Raw genomic sequence first — 20,412 nt, 5'->3', positions numbered from 1 at the left:
ATAAAATCTAACATAAAAAAAACATCTTTTAAATCTAAACTAATATTAAATAATAACTACTAATCTTATTATAATAATAAAAATTAATTTTAATTATAATTCTAAAATACTAATTACCAAAATTATCTTAATAAATTAAAACAACATAACAATTTAAGCATCTAACTCTAATAACTATCTTACTAAACTAACTTAAACTATACTAATCGAATTTAAAACTTACTTAAATCAAATTTCTAAAATCTAACTTAACTCAACTAAACTTTACACTACTTACTAACTTCTAACATTATCTAATTAAACATACTAAAATATAATTTAACAAATACTAACTACATCCCCTTTACCATCCAATATCCACTAACCTCACGTGGGACCAAGACAAGGACAAAAGCTTAAAAAGGAGCATGGCTGAAAAACAAGGAAAGTGGGAATGCTTTTAAACAAGAAAGAAAGGCACCATTAATACATGACATGACTAAAAACATTTACCTTTCCCAATTAATGCAATGGGCACATGCCCACAAACATTAATTCCAGCCCATATTCCAAGTTTATGAAAGAATAAAGGTAAGTGGTAGCTCAGGTGATTTTGGTAAGAGACAAGATATGGTATTAATGTTTAAAAGTTTAGTAAGTAGGATAGATATTAGGAATATATTTTATGAATTTTCTTTCTTTTTATTCTTTTTAATTAAAATTTGAATTATCTATTTATGTCCAAATAAGATATTTAAAGAGGATCTTTATGATGCTCTATTGAAAGATTTTTTCAAAACTTTTTTCCCATACAAATTCCAGGGGGCATATTTGCTCAAGGGGGTAAACTTTTTTTTTTTTTCCCATTTTTTTGTAAGTGTTAATTTGAATGCAAACTATTCTTTTATGACAAGGGGGTATTTTTTTTTCTTAGTGTTAATTTGAATGAAAATTATTTTTTTATGACAAGGGCGTAAATTTTTTTTCCTAATTAGAATATAACATAGGGTTAAATGTAATGCCTAAGAATACGAATAGGAATATTTAACTTCCTCATACTTAAGAATAATTATGAAATTGAAGTACCAATCAAATATGAATTTTCTTTAACATAGTTTAGTTTTGAAATTTCATAACTTTATATATTTCACCAATTTGTTCAATGAACATTAATCAAATGAATACAATGTCAAAGAATATAAATTCCATAGTAAGATAAAATATCATTACATCAAAATTCAAGTAAACATATGCAAAACTGAAATACAAGAAATCTCATATGCAAGAATACTACTCAATTTTTTTTATCAATATACATGGACTAGCCATTTCTCATTTATTTTATTGAACCACCTAATTCAACGGTTCCATTGGGAAAGAAATGGGAAGAAAACCCGACATTGTGGCCATTTCAACAATAAGTTTAAAAATAACATTTTTACACAAGATTACTATCCTAAGGAGAAATCTTCCAACATAATTGAATTCAAATAACAACTATGAATTTTTGGCTTGGTTCCATAACAGGAAAACCATTATGAAGTCTACAACACATCAATGTAATCATGGAGAGGATGAAACTGACTTGGAGACAATCAAATCAACATGGAGACAAAATAAACATCTACTCCCATTCAAATTTGCACAATAGATTCATCATTGAACTAGACTAGGGAGAAGGTGGATTTTTCCAATAGGAGATGTTGATCAAAACACCACAAAAAGTGCCTTTTTGGGGCTATAATAACATGGTTTGTGTTGACGAGTAGGGGTCCATAACACCCTACTCTCTCCCTCTCCTCATCCTAAGGAGAGACTTTGCACTGTTAGAGTCCAACTAAAGACCTCCTCCTATACATGGCCACTTTTTTCCTATTTGAGGGTGAGAAATGCTAGTACAACTCATACAATCCCTTCAAAAATCAAAAGCAAAAATACTTAGGAAAAAAATTTAAGGAAAAAACCCATTTCAATCCCTCCCAAACATATTCAACAAACATATGAACATAAATATGCAAACAAAATGACTTAAGCATGAAACGCAACATGAACCAAATGAGCTTGAAGGGTTCTTACCTTCACAATAAGGTTATAGCAACTAAAAATTTGAGATGAGCTGCCTTTCCTTCTCCCTCAATCTTGAATTGCTCTCTAAAACTAGAGGTTGGGTGAACACTCTTCCTCTCTCAAAATTGCCTCTAGATAGGATACTAACTCAACCACCTCCAAAATGCAATAACTCCCCCACTTGCCTAAAGGCTTCTAGATTCTTCTAACTCAAATTTTTAGAAGACTAACCTCAAGGTGGAGTTTAACTTATCCAACTCATGGTCAAACATTCAATTTTCATAATAAAGCAAAAATGGGATATTTGGGTGACCATAAAAGTCAAAGAAGGGGCTAAAGGGGTGGAAAATGCCTCCAACCCATACCCATACCCTTTAGGTACTTAGTTTTCATGATTTTTGGCTTCTAGGACTATTAAGGGACCTAACAAAAAGCTTAGAAATTTAGGACTTTCTAACAATCTCCAAAAAAGAAAATTAATCACTAATCTTGGTTAGGGTAATTAAACTCAATTACTAACTGATTAGTAAAAAGGTCACTAACCTGATCTAGCTTAGATCTTTAGGTTACTTAGTTAATCCTAACTATCATGCTAAAATGTATATACAAGTCATGAGTGTCAAGCAACAATATAAAATCATTGTTACAAAACATTAACACTTATTGATTACAAAATGATACATTCATTCAATTCATGATACAAATAAAATAAAAACCATGAGATCTACATCTTTTATTAGACTCAACATTAGTTTTCATAAATGGTACATGAGGTTCAATTTTGATTCTTTGTTAGATTTCCTAGTTAAAATATTCTACACACTCATTGCTCACATTAGTAGCTCAAGAAAATCACATAACTTAAAACATAATCTTTCAATTAATTAACTATTTATCTCTTTTTTGCTCATATACTTAACCACTAAAATTTTATAATCAAAGTATTAATCATAGTCCCAATTCTACATTCACTTTCTATATTTAATCATAAGTATACATGTTTAAAAAACATTAAATAGCATAATTAATAATCTAAAAGTAAAACATCACACAAAATAGAATAACGTAATAATGTTCAATGTATTCAATAGTGTCTCAACATATCAAGTCATGAGTATCAAAATAATAATGTGTCAACTATGCTAGGATGGGTTGGGGCAAGGCCTCACATCCTCCTCCACTAGGCATGAACTTCCTCCTAGAGTTCATAAAAAAGATATGGGTACTAAGATCACATCTATGCTTCTTCCTCTCATGAATATGTGACCTCATCATCATAATCCCTCTAGACCCTAACCTATTCCAGCTCTCAACCTCGAAGAGCTACGATCTTTCAGGCAATAATACTAATAGGCGCTAGTGGTAACTACCTATCTGACTCCACTTGCAAGGCAATCCAATATATAATGTGAGACTCATCATAAATGTATCCTATAAGTACTGAAATGTGAAACACATTGTGGATGCATGATAGGTTAGGTGGCAAAGCTATATGGTAAGAAACTAGTCCTATCCTCTCTAGGATCTTGAATGGTCCAATAAATTGGGTGCCATCTTAGAGCCCTTTCCAAATCAAATTAGATTCTTGTGTGGTCACACCCTCAAGAAGACTCTATCTCCAACCTGATACTCTCAATCTATCCTCTTCACATCACCATACTTCTTCTACCTATCTTGTGCCTCTTTTAAGCACTATCTTGTGCTTTTTTTAAGCACTATCTCGTCAGGGTCACTTATTGTTCCATCTCTTTGACTAACTAAGGGCCAATAGATACTTGATCCTCTATCCTATCCAAAATCAAGGGCATTCTATAAGGTCTTCCATACAAGGCCTCATAAGGTGGCATATCTATGGAGGAATGGTGCCCATTGTTATAGGAAAATTCAACAAGAAGTAAGTATTCCTCCCATTTGACCTGATGGTCCATTAGGCACATACGTAGCATGTCCTACAAAACCTAATTCACTCACTTGGTCTAACCATCGGTATGAGGATGGCACATTGTACTAAAATTGAGCCTAATTCCCGATGTTGCCTATAACTATCTCCAAAAAGATGAAGTGAACAATGAGTCTCTATTTAAGATGATCTTACAGGGAATGCCATGAAGTCTAACAATATCCTACAAAAACACATGAGCTATGTCTCATGCTATGTATGTAGTACACATGGGTGAGAAGTGGGCAACCTTGGTCAACATGTCAACTGTTACCAAAATGGCATCATGGCAGCAAGATGACATGGGGAGACTAATAATGAAATCCATAGATATAGCATCCCACTTCCACTCTACAATCTCATGAGCTTAAAGAAGTCCACTAAGATGAGGGTGCTCTATGTTCACCCTTTGACACTTGAGGCATCTCACAACTATGTTAGCAATCTAGATTCTCATGCTTGGCTAGTGATATAATTGCTTTAGATCTGCATGTAACTTCTTAACACTGGGGTGCACTACATAAGGTGTTGTGTGAGCCTCAAGTATAATGAGCTCATGCAAGCCACCAATGGAAGGTACATACATATGTCCTTTATGGTGTAAGATTCCATTGGAATCCAAAGAATACTTTGAATACTTCCCTTCCTAGGGTCTCTAAGAATGCACCATCTAACAAACTTTTGCATAAAGCTCATCCACTAGCAAGTGTTGTAGGATCTACTCTCTCAAATTGGTGCAAGTAGTCATAGATGAAAGCTCATGGTTCCCTCTACTTAAGGCATCTACAACCACATTGTCCTTTCCCTTAATGTAATGAACATCAAAATCATATTAAAAAAGGAACTCCATCCACCTTCTTTGCCTAGCATTAAGGTTTAACTGAGTAAATATGTACTACAAGTTCTTATGGTTGAAATGAAGTTTGAATCTATGACCTAGAAGGAAGTGTCACCACCTCACTAAAGCATTAACCACTACTATGAGCTCTAGGTTGTGAGTAGGGTAAATGAGTTCACGAGTCTTCAACTTCCTAGACTTGAAGGAAAAATGTCATCCCTCCTACACAAGGACTACCCCTGTACCATCCAAAGATACATCTGTGCACACCACAAAATCCATAGAAGGATTTGACACTACTAGGATCGGTGCACTCATGAGGGCTCTCTTGAGCTCTTGAAAATCTCTATCACACTTCTCTATCCACATATACTTCTTCCCCTTTTTCTAAAAGATGTGATTGGGTGTGCCAATCTAGAGAATCTTGCAATAAAGCATTAGTAATAGCCTACTAGTTTATAAAGCTCCTCACTTTAGTGGCATTAGTGGGTGTTGGCCAATCCATGATGGCCCTAATCTATGATAGGTCTATAGAGACTCCATCACCTGATATGACATGACCCAAATAATGTATCTTAGGTCTATAGAATATACACTTAGCCAAGTTGTCGTACAACTAATTCTCTCTCAACTTCTGTAACACTTGTCTTGAGTACTCTTCATGTTTCTTCTCATTATGAGAATAAATCAAAATGTCATCAAGTAAAATGACCACAAAATTATCCAAAAAGGTATGGAATACTCCATTCATGAGGCTCATTAATATACTTAGAGAATTCATGAGGCTAAATGGTACCATGGTGAACTTGTAGTGACCATACCTAATATAGAATGTAGTTGTGGGGATATCACTATCCACAATCCTCAACTAATGATAACCTAACTTTAGATCAATCTTTGAAAATACTCATGCACCTTGTAACTAATTAAAGAGATCATCAATCTTGGGAAGTGGGTATTAGTTCTTGACGGTTACTTTGTTCAATTGTCGATAATCAATACATAACCTAAGTGATCTATCCTTCTTCTTTACAAAGATCACTGGTGCACCCCAAAGTGACACACTAGGTAGAATATGCCCTTTCTCTAAGAGTTCCTCCAACTAAGTCTTTAGTTCACTGAGCTCATGAGTAGTCATCCTGTATGGTGCTCTTGATACTCACTTGGCTCCTGGCACAAGATCTATATGAAAATCCACTACTCTAGGTGGAGGCATACTAGGAAGCTCTACAAGAAAGACATTTGGAAACTCCTAGAAGATTGGGAAATCCTTGTGGGATGGCTCTCTCTCTAAATATTTATCTCTATCACTAATGGTGATAGCAAACAACTGACATCCCTTTCACACGCACCATCTAAGCTAAATAGTGGAAATTATACAAAGGGATACTGGCCTTTTTACTTCAAAGATCACTCTAGAGATCCCATATTTGTCCACACATTCAACCTTCTTTTTTCAACAATCCATCTTAGCACTATGGGAATAAAGCCAATCCATGCCAAGGATAAAATCATAAGAACCTAGAGGGGTAATGCATAGATTAGACATTGTGTTCATGTCTCCAATTTGAATCTAGCAATTATGAACTATGGAACTAATTGATACCTTGGCTCCTGAGGCTAACTCTACTTTCCAACTGAAATCTTGTCTAACTACCATTAGCTCACAATGATTCACTATATATAGAGATATAAAATAGTTAGTAGCTTCGAAATCAAATAAAATAGCAACCATAGGACCCTGTATTATACCTATAGCCTTGATAACTATGGCCTAATGCTCAGCCTGGCAGTTTTCAACCACTACAAAAACTCTATGGGATCTACCCATATCACCAACTGTCAACTCTAAAATAACCCCTCTCTAGCTACCTAATGACTGTCCTTGCATACACTCTCTAGCTATATGACCCATGCCACCACAACTATAGCACATTCCTTAAGTATAAGACTATAAACCCTATGTTTTGGACTATTGTGGGCCCCCTAACCTACTAGATCCACTATATCTACCCCTAGAAGACTATTGATTCTTCACCAACTATGACTATGAGACATGTACCTTCTAATCATGTTTGGGACCCTATGACTACCACTACTTGGGATTGGAGCCTTGATAACCCTATGAGGGTTTTTGCTACTATTGTGGGTTTTTCTACTAAGACTATTACCCCTTAGAGGACCTTGTTGTATAGTTCTAATTTCCTTTCCAATAGGGTTTCTGTTAGGTAGATTTTTTGTTCTGAGATCAATCCTATGACTCCTATCTACCCTAAGTATCCTCAGTAACTAATGTTGTCTCAACTACCTATCTGAAGGTGGTAGGGAAGGCCAAGCGGACTGTACCCTAGAGTGAGAAATGTAGGCCCATGATGAAACAATGTACTCACATTTTCTCATCCTTCATGTATTCAACATATGGAAGGATCTCAAGAAACCTACTCTCATACTGAGTTATTATGAGGCCCCTCTAATGTAGAGAATGAAATTCCTCTATTTGATTCTATTTGATGTGCTCGAACAAGTGCCTCTCTCAGAATCTAACCAAGAATGACTCCCATGTGAGGGTATCCATCCTCACTCCCCTATAATTTCCTCTTGATGTCACCAATTGGAGGCATCTCCCCTTAATTGATGGACTGCTAGACATTCCTTCAAATTACTTCCATAAGGACATAATCTAAAGTACCATATAGACTCTATAACTAGGCCTCTACTACTATTTTGTCAGTGGAATCGGTATAGTATGGTGGTTGGAGTCATATCAACTCTCTAATATCATCTCCTACATGTCTAGGAGGTCTATCAAAGTTGTGGTCCTCTTTGATGTGTTGACTCACCCTCATACTCGCTCGATCCCACTACCTGCCTCAATGAGGGACTCCTACTCCTCTCTACCACCAAGCCCACCTCCTCTAGGTCCTTGTGCTTCCTCTTTAGGAATCTACTGCTCTAGTTGAACTATGGGTGGTAGCCTTTGCATGTCTGGAGGGCAACCAAAATATCTTGATTTAGGTTCGATGGTGGTGGTGTTGGTGGTCAAGGTGGTGGTGGTGGTGGAGGAGCTGGAGATGGTTGTCCATCCTCCTGCTCTGCTCTACCACCTCTCACCTTATGACCTCTGTCTCATTGGTTGCTTCATGTAATGGGAGGCATCCTATAAAATTTAAAGTTTAGATTAAGTTGAAGCATAATGGTTTTAGGTTCCTAGTGTTGAAACATATGCTTTGAGACCAAAATGTCATGCCCAAAATATGGGGCAAAAACACACAATTTTTTTTTAAGTTTCATAAAATGACTATGTTGATAAAGGTTCACTAGACTTACATGACACAATAGGGTTTTGATATAATTATATATATATATTTTTTATAATGGACCCCAGTCTAACAACCCCCACTAGCTATCTTGCAAACTAACTCATCCCTTTAAGGTCGATCTTAAATTCCACTAGTTAAAAATATCAATAAAATTAATGTTGTCCATTACACCCTAAACATTACTAATATAAATTGAGCATTCATGACAAAGTAATATATATTTTAGTTAATTTTAAATTAATCTAAAACTATATATTATTTTTATTTACCTTTCAATTTCCCATACATAAATCAACAAAACATTTAAATCTATTAAAACTACTAATATTAAAGGACTATTTAAAACACTAACATTGTCTAACATTAAAACATACTAATTTAATCCAATTATTTGCTTAACATTTAAAGTTTAATTAAAACTCTTTTCATAAACTATTCATCTAATTATTTAAAATTAAATAAATTAACTAACATATACTTAAACAAGTAATAAAACAACTAACTTTTAATGAGAAAAGTTAACACTCTTTAAAATATAATATTAATATTTAAAACAATAACTAACTACATTAAACTAATACTAAAATAAAATCTAACATAAACAAAATATCTTTTAAATCTAAACTAATATTAAATAATAATTACTAATCTTATAATAATAATAATAAATAATAATTTTAATTATAATCCTAAAATACTAATTACTAAAATTATCTTAATAAATTAAAACAACATAACAATTTAACCATATAACTCTAATAACTATCTTACTAAAAGTAACTTAAACTATACTAATCAAATTTAAAACTTACTTAAATCAAATTTTTGAAATCTTACTTGACTAAACTTTACACTACTTACTAACTTCTAACATTATCTAATAAAATATACTAAAACCTAATTTAGCAAATACTAACTACATCCCCTTTACCATCTAACATCAACTAACCCCATCTGGATCCAAGACCAAGGAAAAAGCTTAAAAAGGAGCATGGCCGAAAAAATAGGAAAGTGGGAATGTTTTTAAACAATAAAGCAAGGCACCATTAATACATGACTTGACTAAAAACTTTTACCTTTCTCGATTAATGCAACGAGCACATGCCTACAAACACTAATTCTAGCCCATATTCCAAGTTTATGACAGCTAAAAAGATGGTTTTCAATGCTTGGAATAAGGAAAGAATAAAGGTAAGTGGTAGCTTAGGTGATTTTGGTAAGAGATAAGATAGGGTATTAATGTTAAAAAGTTTAGTGGGTACGATATATATTAGGAATATATTTTATGAATTTCCTTTCTCTTTCTTTTTTAATTAAAATTTAAAATATCTATCTATGTTCAAGTAAAATATCTATCTATGTTCAAGTAAAATATTTAAAGAGGTTCTTTATGATGCTCTATTGAAAGAAAGACATTTAACTTTTTCCCCATACAAATTCCAGGGGGCATATTTGCTCAAAGTGGTAAACCCTTTTTTTTTGGTCTATTTTTTTCTAAGTGTTAATTTGAATGCAAATTATTTTTTTATGACAAAGCGGTATGATTTTTTTTCTAAGTGTTAATTTGAATGCAAATTATTATTTTTATGACAAGGGGGTATTTTTATTTTTTCTAATTGGAATATAACATAGGGTTAAATGTAATGCCTGAGAATTACGAATAGGAATATTTAACTTCCTCATACTCAAGAATAATTATGAAATTGAAGTACCAGTCAAATACAAATTTTCTTTAACATAGTTTGGTTTCAAAATTTCATAACTTTATATATTTCACCAATTTGTCCAATGAACATTAATCAAATGAATGCAATGTCAAAGAATATAAATTCTATAGTAAGATAAAATATCATTATGTCAAAATTCAAGTAAACATATGCAAAACTAAAATACGAGAAATCTCATATGCAAGAATACTAAAGTTTTTTATCAATATATGTGGACCAACCACTTCTCAATTATTTTATTGAACCACTTGATTCAAAGGCTCTGCCGAGAAAGAAGCAAAAAGAAAACCTAACATCATGGCCATTTCAACAATAAGTTTAAAAAATAACATTTTTATATAGGATTACAATCCCAAGGAGAAGTCTCCAAACATAATTGAATTCAAATAATAACTTTGAATTTTCTAGTTGGCTCCATAACAGGAAAACCATTACAAAGTCTACAACACATCAATGTAATCATGGAGAGGACAAAACTAACTGGGAGACAATCAAATCAATATGAAGACAAAACAAACATTTACTCCCATCTAGGTTTTCCCAATAGGTTCATCATTGAACTAGACTAGGCAGAAGGTAGATTTTTCAAATAGGAGACATCAGTCACAACACCATAACAGGTGCCCTTTCGGGGCTATAATCACAAGAACATCCATTCTTCCATCTCTTAATTTCAAAACTCAAAATATGCTTTATGCTGATGAGTAGGGGCCCATAACACCCTACTCTCTCCCTCTCCTCATCCTAAGGAGAGACTCTCCACTATCAAAGTCCAACTAAAAACCTCCTCCCATATACGACCACTTTTTCCCTATCCGAGGATGAGTAATATCAATACAACCCATACAATCCTTTCAAAAATCAAAAGAAGAAATACTAAGAAAAAATATTTAAGAAAAAAACTCATTTCAATCTGTCTCAAACATATTCAACAAATACATGGATATACAATGTAAACAAAATGACTTAAGCATGAAACATAACATTAACCAAATGAGTTTGAAGGGTTCCTACCTTCACAATAAGGTTATGACAACTAAAAATTTGAGATGAGCTTCCCTTCCTTCTCCTTCAATCTTGAATTGCTTTCTAAAACTAGAGGTTGGGTGAACACTCTTCCTCTCTCAAATTTGCCTCTAAATAGGATACTAACTCAACCACCTCCAAAATGTCATAACTCCCCCACTTTCCTAAAGGCTTCTAGAGTCTTCTAACTCAACTTTTCATAAGGTTAACCTCAATGTAGAGTTTAACTTATTCAACTCATGCTGAAACATTTAATTTTCACAATAAAGCAAAAATGGGATATTTGGGTGGCCATAAAAGTCAATAAAAGGGGCTAGAGGGGTGGAAAATTCTCCCAATCCATACCCATACCCCTTAGATACTTAGTTTTCATGATTTTTGGCCTCTAGAACTATTAAGGGACCTAACAAAAAGCTTGCAAATTTTTGACATTCTAACAACCTTCAAAAATGCAAATTAATCACTAATCCTAATTAGGGTAATTAATCTTGATTATTAATTGATTAGTAAAAATGTCACTAACCTAGTCCAACTTAGATCTTTAGGTTACTTGATTAATGATAACTATCATGTTGAAATGCATATACAAGTCACCGATGTTGAGCAACACTATCAAATCACTATTACAAAACATTAACACTTATTGATTATAGAATGATACATTCATTAAATTCATGATACAAATAAAATACAAACTACAGGGTCTACATCTTTTATTAGACTCAAGTCTAGTTTCCACAAATAGTACATAGAGTTCAGTTTCAATTCTCCATTAGATTTCTTGGCTAAAATATCCTGCACACTAATTGCACACATCAATATCTCAAGAAAATTGTGCGCGCGCACACATACACACATATAACTCATCAGGATAATCACATAACTCAAAACATAACTTTCAATTAATTAACTATTTATCTCCTTTATGCTCATATAGTTAACCACTAAAATTGTATAATCAAAGTGTTAATCATAGTCCCAATTTTTCACTCACTCTTTTTACTTCATCATTAGTATACATGTTTATAAAACATTAAATAGGATAATTAAACATCTAAAACTAAAACATCACACAACATAGAATAACATAATAATGTTCAATGTATTCAACAGTGTGTTGACATATCAAGTCATTAGTATCAAAATAATAATGTATCAACTATGCTAGGATGGGTTGGAGCGAGGCCTCACATTTGTCAAAAGTGTATTTCATGACTCTACCTCTTTCTTGGTCATCACAATTGAAGATACTCTCTAGGGTAATGAGACCCTTAGGCAATTTGTTGGAACTAAGATTAACGATCTGATCGCCATACTAGTTATCCAACCTAGATTGGTTCCTTTTGAGAATACTACCTCATTCTACAAGAAAGTTACAATTCGTCCATTTGATTCAAGAAATTTCCAATTGGTGTTGTTGTTAGGGATAGCAGGTGTTACTACCATTTCAATCTATTGCTTCTTTTCAATTTTAAGGTTCTTAGAGATATCACAAGATGCACCTATTGTTTCAAGTCTATTAGCATGTCTATTTTTTTTTCTAGGGATGCTCTAACTATTAAATGCATTAAAAATTTCAAGAAAATCTCATACTCTATATTTATAAGACTTGAACAAGCCATTCTTTGTGATATTCTCATTTTTCACTTGATGAATCACCAACTCACTTTATCGATATACAATAAAGTTTTGTATTCCTATTTGGTGAGCCAGTAGAAGACCCTTAAACAAGTAATCGTACTTAGCCACATTATTGGTACAACTAAACTAGAGTCTAGAGGAGAATTAGTACCTTACTTGTGTAGGAGAAATCAACATCACAATTTCCCCTAATCCATTCTTATTCCTTGATCCATCAAAATACATACTCCATATCCCACTCATATCTTCTTTTCTTTTCATAAGGTTGGGGACAAGAGCATCCTTTTCTAACACATAGTATGTACCAAGACCTATCTCAAGGGTTTTTGATATGGGATCAAATTGATATTAATTAGCCCATTGATCTAAGAGAAAATTAGGTATCTCTACTAGAGAAGTGGTAGGCTCATTCACTATGTCATTTTCATCCATTCCTAGGATAGTGCAATTCATATTGATGAGATTAAGGGTGTAGGGTTCAATATGAAGGAGTTCTAGATGATTTTCTCTAATAGAAGCCTTGGTCCCATATCTTGATCTAAAAAACATATATGACTAATTAGAAGATATGTAACCACCTATTTGGGTAGTGAAGTCTCTTGACAAATAAATTGAAAAATGCGGCTTGACTTCACCAAAAAATATATCTTGAGTTAGTACAACTAGGACATGCATGTAGGGCCATTTCCACATTTCTAAGGATCCCTACAGTATTGACAATACTACTATCCAACTATAATAGATCCCTAACAATGGGTCCATATTTCATTTCTAAAACATCAACAACAAACTTAGGCATCACTAAACTACTAACCCCTAAATCAATCATACAATTATAGACTACCTTATCCCCTATAATCAGAGAAAAATAAAATGGAGGAGGTCTAATCTTTTTACTTGTTTCTACCTCCTTTGATGGTTGTACTAGGCTTATGGCACTTTCCATGCTAGGTGGCTAATCCTTTGATTCAATACTTTTCAACTCCTGCTGCCCTAACTTCTTTTGCATGGGTATAGTAGCAACAACATCCCACATGGAAATATTCACATTTTTTGTTCTTCATCTATTCTACCATGCTAAATAAGGCATTAGATACTTTGGTAGAAACCTTGGGAGCTACATGTGTAAGAGGTTGAGTTGGAATAATCTAGGGGTCATTCACATCTCCTCTGCTATTATTTTGTCTTAGTTGTTGAGGGGAACTAGGTATATGAGGCACTACATTTGATTTTGAAGCTTGATTAGGAGGAGGAGGGGTAGCATCTTCAATAGCTCTTCTTTTTCTCCTAGTGTTGCAAGCAATAGAATCCTGGTTTAATATATGAAAACATTCCTCCATCTGATGATTCATAAGGAGCAATCACCCTATCCTTTCATATATGAGGCATCCTTGGGTTGGCTCTCCTTGTATGATTTTCTTATTGTAGGCTCTTGAATGGTCAAAGCCAAACAAGATTGAACCTTTTGACACATGCAATAGTTATAGTAGTTGTAGGAGGGACAAAAATCTTGATCTTGAGCCATATTGTTCTGAGGGACTATGGCCCTACTTTGATTTTCATTTGAAATAGAAGCATGACTATTCTATCTATTATAATCAAAAGACCTATTCACATAATTATGATTTGGAGGTCTACCATTTTTCAAAATTTGATATTGAAATTGATGAGCCTTACTACCTTGAGCTTTCTACCTCTCCAAAATCACCACCGTGTTGCTCAACTTCTACATCACAGAGAAGCTATCTTCCAACTTCTTCTCTTGGACTTGAAATCTTTTATCTATGTTCAACATCATAGAATACATCATCTCCTTGATTTCATCTATTCCATTTGAAGATGTGGAAGGTTGAGGGACTAAAGCAAGATATTTTGATGTGGAAGTTATGGGAATAGGGGCCATTGTTGGTTTGTGATTTAGGACATTAGAGAGGAAGGGAATAGGAGGTCTTGGAGCTAACTATTTTCCTTGTATCAATATATTTTATATCTTGATTCTTATTTCATAAGCATTAGGTAAGATATGTCCTCAAATAGTTTGAATTGTAGTGGCAATGTCACTGTTAAAAGCTCTAAGGTAGTACAAGAAGGCATTACTAGGGGTAGGCTTCACTGAAGTAGGTATTCTACCCTATGTCTTTTGAAATCTATAATTAAAATCAATCATACATTCACGGTGGGCTCTTTTATGGTAGTTAGATTTTCTAAAAGTGACAAATAGTCACTTTTCTCCTCAAAGTGTTTACATAACCCTACTCCTAATCCATCCCAATCTATTATAGAACCATGTGATAGGCTCTTGTACCATTGTAGGGCCTTTCCTTTTAAATATGAAGCTAGGACTCTGATAGCCACATCATCTTCTATAATACCATGGATATTGTAGATATTTGCAACCTCTTGAATATGTTCCAAGGGAGAGATAGAAGTTTCACTAGTAAATTCAGGTATACTTTTAACTGCATCTACTGGTATACCATGTTTTTGGGTCAATAAAAGAGGACTTCACCATTAAAGTAGGAAAAAGAATAAGCTATATGTTGTACCATATAAGTCAGTGATCTATTAATATGAGCTAATGGTATTTTGGATTGAGATTTAACCATAGGAGCACTGGAAATAGATCTTGTAGGGGTATGTCTTTCTTCTATACTCCCAACTGGTGATAAAGACAATCTAGTCCTTCTTCTTCTAGGATTTGAAAATGGAATCTCTTGATACTAAATTTTATCTCTAGAAAATGCTCTTGTTTCAATTTTGGGCATGAATCACAACAAATTTGATCTAGAACCAAATGTATTTAAAGCTCAAAGTCACCAAGTACTCAAAGAATGAGCTTCTTGAAGTCTTGATACTAAAGCTAGTACTATCTCTTCAACATAATCACAATTTTTTTCTCTTCTTGACACTAGTAGGCTTGAAATCTTCCTGGATACTGTCCCACCAGGCGTGCTAAAAATTTTTGTCTCAAAAGTTTTCACCCTTGTCCAAATTTTTTTCCTAATTACAACCTTGTGAACATGGAAATAACCTCCAAGCTATGGTACTTGAACTGTGAAGTTGAGTCTCCTGAGAAGGCCAAATTCCTTTACTGTGACGATGTACCAAACCACTCTTGGAGAGGAAAAGGGAGAAGGAATGCATGAAAGTAAATCTACCTATTCTAACCTAAGGGGTGATTCACCAATATAGAGTGTTGAAACCAATATCCACCCATAGATGCACACTTGAACCATCATGACACCAAAAGATATACACATCCAGACATGTTTTAATCTAACAATCACATGTAGATTATAAAACCCAAATAAATGACACAAGGAAGAAGAGAATTCACTTATATATCATTCATAGGTCAAAGATATATAGTCATGCAAAATTGCAGATATTCACAATAAACCAATGAGAGGAAAATAGGTCTTGCACAATACATCAATGGCAAGAGGAGATAAGGTAGAATGTCATATAGTTTCAGAGGCAAATGGAATTTATAGTTAATTTCTAGAGAAATATTAGAGAAAATAGAGAAGGGTCAAACCTAACAAAATTTATGAAAACTTTCTTTATAGCTCAAGCATAACTAGGATATTTTCTTTCCTAAGCCAAAATCAACCACTAGAATTTAAGATTGTAGAGAATAAACATGCATATCTAGAGAAAATATAATCTTGGCACATATTCAAGTATAATGAAATCCATTTTTCTACCAAAAAAAAGCCATGAGAAGACAAAATAGTGCCATTTAAGTCATTCTAACTAAGTAGATGGATAAAATTAGAGGTGGTGGAGTGTTTTCCATAGTTTATTGGGTGCAACATTCATTAGAAAGTGGTTGGAAATGATCGTGAAGATCAAATCAAGAAAGAACCTTTCCTTCCCCCTATTTTTGGGTCATGAATTAGCAAGGTTAGTAGGTCAAATAAGCTCTACAACCAACCTAGACCATGTGGGCCAATATCTATTTTTCTACCACCTCATGAGGTCTTCACACATTTGACCACAAAACCCACTAATTGTGCCAACTTCTAACTTAACCATGATGTCACATAACAGTTAGCTTTAACTATGACTACCTTTCTTTCAAACTGGATCCATGAGGACATGTGTCCTTTGGGAAATTCCCCACAATGTCTAAAGTTTTTGCTATTTCATAATGCGAGAGAGTGTTGATCATTGATCTATGAAAGATCGATGATCAAATGAATTCTTTTATCATTACCACACCTATCCCACTTGATATCTTGGGCCCATAGCCTACTGACCATAGCCTGACATCTAACTAGAACCAGTCAAAATTAGGTAAACCCACATGTCCATGCATCAAGTAGGCACATTATAACTTTCCTTAACTTTCAGACACTTCTATAATGCGGTGAAGTGTCATCCATTGATCTTCCTACATTTGATGATGAAAATGAAACTGGCCCACTAATGTGCTTTGACAACCTTTTTACCCTATGGCCCATAAAGGAAATAGGTCCCACATGCCATACGGTGGAAATTCTCTTTCCCATAATGTCTAAAGTTCTTGTAATTTCATAAAGTGGGGATGTGACAGTTGTTGATCTGGGAAAATATGAGAATGCATATCTCATGATTGTCTTATTACAACAGTGGTGGGTCCTCTCTAAATTTTCTATAGTTTCCATGTCATGTTCACTAAAGGTCATGCAAGTTCCTATAGTGAAATGGTGCCCACCGTTGATCGAGGAGAGATTTGAGAACACCAACTAACACATATTTATTTTTGAGTGTGAATTCATGTGGCACAGGACATAATACCATCTTGGCATACTAGTAGGGATCTTTTTGACTTGTGTTTCCTATGGTGTCATCTTTTAGTTAGGTCCCGCCACATTTTAATTTTATGGGGAGTTGCCATGTCATGTCTAGAAAAGTTCTCGCAATTCCTGGTGGCAACATAGCGACCTCTGTGACTCTACAGAATTTTGGTGTCATAAAAATATAGTGCATTCTTTCCATGGTACTTCCTTTACTATGGCCCATAAAGATAAAATGAACCCATGTGCCACATGGTAGCAAGGTTCTTGCCTGCTTTATGTATAGGTCATTCTTTTTGACGAAGCGGGAAAGCACCTACCATTGATCTATGCAAGATCTAACGTCACTGAAAATTGTGGGAGTGCCAAAAGAAAACTTAAGGAAATACTAAAAGACTTTAATTTTATTTATTTCATATTCCCATGGTTTTTTAATAATAGAAAATTGGGAAGTGCTCATTTATCTTTTAAATCCAAATGTGGTGATTTTGGTAGGAAGACAAATTTGGCCAATAGGACCCATTGGCATGGAATTAGTAGTAGGGAAAAAAGAGTTAAAATGAGTTTTAATGGATGTTTTAGTGGTCAAATGGTTTTTAGTTAATGTTTGATGTTCATTGGATCAATTTGAGATTCTATGTGTTTAAGTTTGAATTTTTTTTTAGCTGGACCCACTTTGGGGCCCAACTAATCTCGACAAATTTCTTTTCATTATAGAAAGGGAGGAGTTAAAAGGAGTTATAATAATTATGAATGTTACAATCCCTTAGTTTGCACTACAAAATCATGGTTTATATTAATGAGCTATAAGTTATTTTCTTGAATCAGATCTTCCATGAGGAATTGGTAGTTAAGAATGTTGATGCTGCTAATACTGTTAAAGAATCTATTATTAAAGAAGTGAGAAATGCCATAGTGGATGTTGCTGAGCTAGGTCTTAATTTACTCTCCTCTTTTCAAAATTTGTTCCCAACTTCCAAAATCTTTGACTCTTCTTATCAATCTAGAATATGAAAGCCACTCCCCTTTGTTGACATTTGAAGGAAGAGCAAGAGTGAGTTTTCGTGGGTGAGTTTTTGACTCAAAATTAGGAGGATGAGGAGATAGAGATTGTGTAATACAAAATTAGGTGCCCATGTTGACTAACTTATAAGGTCTCTTGGGTGCAATTGTGGATGAATCCCCATAAGTACAACAAAGGCCTATTTCCTATAGGTGCGCAAGAAGAAATTGGAATTAATTTTAATAAATGGATCAAAAAAAATATTGCATTACATATTGCCACATATAATTGGGATTGTTTTTTTCTCATCCTTAACCGAAAGAAAGACTTGGCATCACAAGAGTAGTGCAAATACTCAAGAAGCAGGTGCCACTTCCCTCTAATCAGTCTCTTTCTATTGCATATGATGTGAGTAGCTTAGATTATGTGGCCACTACTTTTGTTTGTAAATGAGAAGGGGTTGTGTCTTTACTATAGAGGAAAGTTTTATTGTTCCTATAGAACTAGCAGGGAGTAGCAAAGCCATGGAAAGAGGAGTAAAGAAAGACATTGTGAGTAGTTGAAAAGAAACTTCATTGGGGTAGGAATAAGTGGCTGATTGGGGAGCTATTGTAGCCAAAAAAGTTTAACACCAACCTAAGAGGAAGCTTGCAGTTTGAAAGGAATCATGTTGAGAAGAGAAGTCACCTTTTTTAAATCTCTAAAACATATCATATGGAGTTATCAATGCTCATGAGGGAGTCTTCTATGTGAGAGAAGTTTATAAGGCTTTATGTTAAACCAAACGGGACACAAATTGATAATGTTTGATGGAACAAGGAAATGAATAGGGCCTTCATGGCAAAAGGATGACCCAAAATTGGAGGAAAGGTCTCATACACATTGAAGGATATATGTTACGGGCCAACTCAATAGCTTGGGTTTGGCATAATAAGTGGGAATGATAGATTAATAACTAGTTAAAGTTCCATCTTCTAGTAACATCTAGTTTTATGGCATGAGTTGTGCAATATTATAATCCAATCCACCCCCAAACAAGTGCATGTGTAGCTACCAAATCCCAACAATGTATGAAGTATATTAAAAAGAATGATCTAGTATCCCAATGCACCTAAGATGATAAAAGTATCCCTCTACTCATAGGGCATTTTTGTTAAAATAAATTTATTGTTTTCAAAAAAAAAGTCTTCATCCAAGCACATGGGCACACAGATATACTCAACATAGTACATGAAACATTGCAAATCACAAAGGATAGTGAGAGCACAGCAAAAGAGAAGTGAATGATGGATCAAATAGAAAAAGCTGAGGTTTGAAGATTTCATTGTTGAGATTGATCAACACAAGGCACATATGGCCATTATTTTGAGTTATAGATGAAAACTCTAGTCCCATATGCATGTCATGGGGAGTTTTCTTATCTTTAAATACAAATACATTCACCATTTATGTGTTTATAGGATGTTAGGCTTTTGTAAGCCATGAAGTAATGCACTATAGGACCTAGCCATCTTAGTGCAGGAGGTAATTTTGAATAGATGCACAAATTGAGATGTTGATTGGACTAGTACAAACCAACCAAATCATGACATGTGGCACTAGATGGATGAGTCATGGAGTGACATGTGGAGAAGGCTACTATAAGTTTCCATAATAAATCAAGATAATCATACTCCTATTCTACTAACAAGGGTGCTATATCCAATTTTAGGACCATCTATTCCATTATGAAGATATATTGAATTGTCAACCTAGGGAAGTAGGACTTGAAATGGGTTAGCACAGTACGTGCCCTAAGTTCCTTTGAGTCTTGGCACCTATGTTGTAGGAAAGTAAAATGAATGAAAGGAATCTATACTACTGATACAGAACATAAACACACTTAGACTATCAAGAGGGAGCTGTAGAAACTATAGAAAAGAGAATTCTAAACTAATTAGTAGTTCAAATATCCACTATGACAATTTTCCACAAGTGTTGCAGGAACTCTCATAGTAACTATGTTCCATGACTAATACAATAAATCTATCTTAAATAGAAAATTACAAGAAACAAATCTACTCTACCTAAATCTATTCCACCTCCCAAGTG

The sequence above is a fragment of the Cupressus sempervirens genome, chromosome 10, assembly GCF_028749045.1.
Source record: "Cupressus sempervirens isolate cs-2001-9-10 chromosome 10, ASM2874904v1, whole genome shotgun sequence".
Taxonomy (NCBI): domain Eukaryota; kingdom Viridiplantae; phylum Streptophyta; class Pinopsida; order Cupressales; family Cupressaceae; genus Cupressus; species Cupressus sempervirens.
Note: the sequence above shows the minus strand (reverse complement) of the source record.